Source organism: Vanacampus margaritifer, chromosome 9, assembly GCF_051991255.1.
Source record: "Vanacampus margaritifer isolate UIUO_Vmar chromosome 9, RoL_Vmar_1.0, whole genome shotgun sequence".
NCBI classification, from domain to species: Eukaryota; Metazoa; Chordata; class Actinopteri; order Syngnathiformes; family Syngnathidae; genus Vanacampus; species Vanacampus margaritifer.
In genome coordinates this window covers 28,256,718-28,261,752 of record NC_135440.1, presented here as the reverse complement: position 1 = coordinate 28,261,752, position 5,035 = coordinate 28,256,718, and the positions used below count along the sequence as shown (strand labels likewise).

Sequence of the window (5,035 nt, the reverse complement as noted above, 5' to 3'; positions counted from 1 at the left end):
CGGGACGGAGGCGCGGCTGTACTGAGCGGCGGGAGGGGCCGGCGGGCGGGCAATGTGAGGGGGGGGGGCCCTCTGGGGACATGCTGGGGGGGGGCGGTGGCGCTGATGGCGTGCGGTCGCTCTCTTTCTCCCTCTCTTTCCTGCGCCGGCCCATGAAAGGAGGGAGGGGCAAGACACCCGACACCTTGGAAAGTAAGAGGGTGGGATTTGGGGGGTGTTGATGATGATGATGATGAAGAGGAGGAGGAGGAGGAGGAGTTCTCATCAGTGGAAGTTCAACTCAGCTGGGACGTTTGGTGCATGCGGGGACAAACGTAGGAATGATCGGAAACTCCCCAAAGTGCTCCTTCTTCGAAATTCCCGAGTCCAGTTTCAAGCGATTTGAGCAAAATGTTGACGTTGAACACAAACGTGTGACTGACGGCCGTTGAGATCGTCTCCATCAACGTCTTTAGCGTCTTCATCTCGCCGTCCAGATGGGATGAGCAACGTAAAGCGCACAATGTGAAGCGTTGGCCATTGGAGCATTAACGCCGCCAACGCCATCTCATCAGTCCAGCACTCGAACCTTGTGTCCATAAGTGGAGAGACACGCCGTGACCCCGCCCCCCACGCCTCACCAGCGAGGTCGCCGTGTCCCGACCGCAATTACTGCCATTTTTTTGCTGCGGTCATCAGGATGATCCGCCGCCTTAATGACGCTCCCGTTGACACGTTTTCTGTCTTTCTCGGGCTTCGCTCAGCAAAGTCCCGGCAGGACAAAAGCGCTCATTCACGGCAAAAGTGTTGAGCGAGCACAAGCCAGATGAAAGCGGCGGCGCTCGTCAGGCGCACATCTGGGAAGGCATGTGGACGGACGCCTTCTCTCGAAAACAGGATTTCAGGACTCAAATGTGGAATTTCCAATAGTTGGACGTTTCTGTCGTTTTTGTTTTTGAGCTGAACGGCAAATTTGGTGAACATTTCCAAGAACTTCCACTTGTCTTGCAAGCGGCTCCGAACGGGACACAAAAGTTTTGCTTTGTGTCGTTTTGCCAAACGCGACATTCAAACGGATCATCTTCCAATAATAACAATTTTATACTTGATAACATTATAACGTGACACGACCGAGCCAATCCCTTTTGTCGTTATGAAGGAGCATATTCGGATTTGCGAACCTTATTCCAGCCTCGAGATTCTTCGACGAGTCTCAGACTTGACTGAAAGACGATTTACATTACAACGATTTGCAACATTGACAAAACATGTCTAACAAAAACCACAATTCTACTTAATGTTCCAAATGAGTTTGGGACCACTTTTGGTCCCAACATCCATCGAACCCGCGCCGCATCCACGTCTTCACCAGTGAGCTCAGATTCGGGGCTGCCAACACAGCTCAGGACCTCATTTGCATCTCATTTGAATGGGAGGCAAACCGACTGCCGTCGTGTTTGACGCGTTTGTCCGCCAACGGAACTCGCTGACTTCAACGACCTCATATTAGTTTCATAGCGTCTTATTATATTCATATTCCATCCTGTTCTTCTGCGGTTTCCCGACCGCCACTCGCGTCCGCGTCGTCCGCGTCGCGTCGTCCGCGTCGTACGCAGCGAGTTCCGTACATTTGCTGTATTTGGTACGACGGGTCCATAAAATGCCCAAATCAGCAAATGTCATCATGTTTTCAATATATTGAGGGTTATAGATTTATGTGTAGTAAATAATTACAACTGTTATCAATAATTACATTAAAGTAAAAATCACCGACAAATTTCAGCCGTTTGGCCCATAATCGACCCATAATCAGCCGATTTAATCAGCAGGCCGATTAATCGGTCGGGCCCGACTTTCTTTGTCCATTTCCACGTGTCCTTCGAGGAGATTGTGGCGGTCGATGGACGAGCGGTGCCGACGCTGGTAAACGGCGCCGGTTGACCCGACTCATGTCAGCAGCAACATGTCGAGCGTGCGTCTTATCAGATCGGCTCAAGTACAACAAGCCAGCGGAACAAGATCCACGCGCTCCCTCCTTATCGGCACATCTCAACATGGCCACCCGGGCCCCTCCCCGCCCCAAAGCCTCCTGCCGCTTAATCCCCCGCCTCGTCTCTTCTCATCGAGCGGACGGCTCCGATTCTTCATCTTTTTTTACATCAACACCAGCGCGTCATTGTTTCCTTGGCATGGCGGGCCCAACACGAACCCTGACGCTAATGCCCGCATCAGCCTGTGTTTATGACCATGTGTGTGCGTGCGTGCGTGCGTGCTTGATGATGGCGCTTTGGGCAAACCCAGAATCAATGAGTTTGTGCGCACGTGATACCCGATCGTGATCCCGTCCCACAGCGTCATTAGCAGCCAGCCTGTGGACACCAGAGTCTCGTGTAGATGAGCAGAAACCCGAGAAGGAGTTTTTTTTTTTTGGGGGGGGGGGGGGGCACCAACTCTTCTCAGTCCCAGTTGCATCTCACCTCCCACAATGCAACATCCTCCCGTTACAATCCAGCCGGATCTGATTTGACGAACCCGCTGCATTTGGCTTTTGCTGTGCCTGTAGAAAATCCAATCCAAAATGGCTTCCAATTAGAGTTGAACACGCCAACTTTGATCATCTCTCCGAATATCTCTTTTGGGAAGCGCGTCTCCAATTGGCTGACGAGTTTCAATTCCAAATCCCCACTGATGATCTGCTACAGGTCCAAATGTGGACGCCGGCAAATGACGTCACCTTTCAAACGGCAAAAATAGCTTCTGTATTTCACTTACCGTTTTTTCCCCCCTGAATTTATTTTTGTAGAATTCTCGAAGTGTTTGAGGATCTCATTTCCGTGTTTTGTCTTGTTTGAGAAATGCGTCGTCACGTGGCTGCACGGCTGCCGCTACTTTTGCCAGCCGGTCTTTGGAGGAAGCGACTTGAAGGCAAAGCTAGCAGCCGGTTACACATTTTAAAGTTTGACTTCAGCTGACGATGGCAAAAAGCAGCTGGGAGCTTTTTCACTCTTTTCAAAAGCCGTTTGCATCTTGACAAGGCTCAGAAGTCGGATCGGAAGAAGTTGGACTTCTTACTACTTCTTTTTCAACTGGCAGATGATGTTTTCATTCGGAATATTTATATTGTAGATGTTTTGTTTTGGGGGGGTTTATGACTGCATGTGCAAAATTCACTTCAAAGTTCAAGTCATTAGTTGAAAAATGTTGGAGGTGGTCATAAAAATAAAAAATGAATTGCAAAGAAAAACGTATGATTTGAATTTTCTGGAGGCTCCAAATTCAGCAGTGCGCTTTTCAAAAGAGGAAGAAGAATCCTTTTGAAGAAAACGTTTAGTGGTTGAGGAACATGGTCAAAAATGGTCAAAATAACGTTGAGTCAAATCATGTATAAATAAAAATACTTGAGATTTAAACTAAATCCACAATGTGAAAAAAAGTGCATCTACTGGAGGTAGAAAAGAAACGAGAGCCACAATATCGAGCTTGAAATAAAAACGTAGAAGAATATACGAACATCCACTACTTCAAAATGAATGTTCATGAAATGAAACAAATTGCTGCTGGTTGAAAGTTGCTTAACGGCGGCCAATGCTCGATCCCGTGTGCTGCCCGTCGCTCAATTCTATTTTGTCTTGTTGAAAACGATCCGATCGCCGTAAAAGTGCAAGTCTTCTTCCGCATCGATTGATTTGCAGGACGATCCATTTTGTGCGCGCTCACGTTGTCATGTTGAGCCCGCAGTGGTTAACCCCGGGTCAAACCCGCCCGGCCGCTTCGGGACTCCAAATTCTCAGCGTGACCACCGCGTCCGGACGGATCCATGTCACGCTGGCATCGATTTTGCGCCGTGAAAGCGCCGCCGCTTCATTCCGCCTCCGATAACAAACCCAGACAAAACATTTGTTGCCGATTGTTGCCGACTCGTCCCGTTTGTTCTGCGATGCTTCGGAGCGGCCGAGCGCGCTTCGCTTTCTTCGTTCTGCCTGCACACGATTCAACACGTTGATTCACGGCTTTTTTTTTTTCACGTAAACGAGCAGAGATGATGAAACTTTGCCGATGACGTTTTTCGTCTTCGGAAAATCATTTTTGCTTGACTGCGCTCATCGTTTTCTTTACTCTCGCACTATTAGAGTCGCTTTTAACATTTCATTGCGGCTATTTTTTGGTCTTAAAGCAACGTAATGTGTGGCTGTTGGCCGAGCACCCTCGATCGATCCTGTTGCTGATCCAAGCCCCTCCTGGCAAAGCCCACCTCACCTTGACGTGCCGTCCTCGCCTCAAAGCAAGTCCAGCAGTGAGCCGGGTCCGACCTTCCCGCTGTCCTGTGCTCACGGTTGCGTGTCAAAGTTGCAAGTGGAAACCGACGCCAAAGAAGAAGAAGAGAGAAAAAAAAGAAGTGTAGAAAGACGTCATTTTCTTCCAATTTTGAAACGCTTGCGTGTTGGCGGCAAATTGTTTTTGAGGCCGTTTTTGCCATCGCATCGAAATGCTTCGTGCGTTGCAAGATTGATTTGAGATCACCTGGCAAAGTTGCCATATTTGGGCATATGAGGGCATTTTGGAATTGCCTAAAACGCATCATTTTGATTGTGCTGCTTTTCCACTTTCAAATGCGAGCGCTGGTGTTTGAAGGCCGGAGAGTGTCGGAGGTCGACGAGAAGCGACGGCGGAAAAGTGAGAGAGGAAAAAGAGGAGGAGGAGGAGGAGAGCAGCCAGAGGAGACTTTGTGATTTGTTGCCCATTTGTTGCTGTGGGCGCGCAGAAGGAGTCTCGGGGGCAGCATGAAAATCCTCTCGATTGTCGGGAGTGCCGCCCCAAGACTTGCTTACATTTCAGCGGGAAGTGCGGGGTGGGCGGGGCTTCAATATTTCCCACTGCAAGTGAGCAGAGACCTTATCGTTCTCTTCTTTTCCTTCTTTCGTATTTTTTTATTTTTTTTTGCATTGCCACAGATGACCTACCAAATGGTCTCTTACAGTATTTGTGAAACTCTTCTTTGTTTGTTTCTACATGACTTGATTGTGCAATACCACCCCCGGTGGCCTCGTTGGACACA

At 49.0% G+C, this 5,035-nt stretch overlaps 1 protein-coding gene across 5 annotated transcripts in view; it reads left to right on the top strand.

Moving 5' to 3' along the window:
• LOC144057489 (uncharacterized) overlaps window positions 1-5,035 on the top strand; it is a 41,809-nt gene that overhangs the window by 26,914 nt on the left and 9,860 nt on the right. The gene's annotated exons all lie outside the window — the stretch shown is intronic.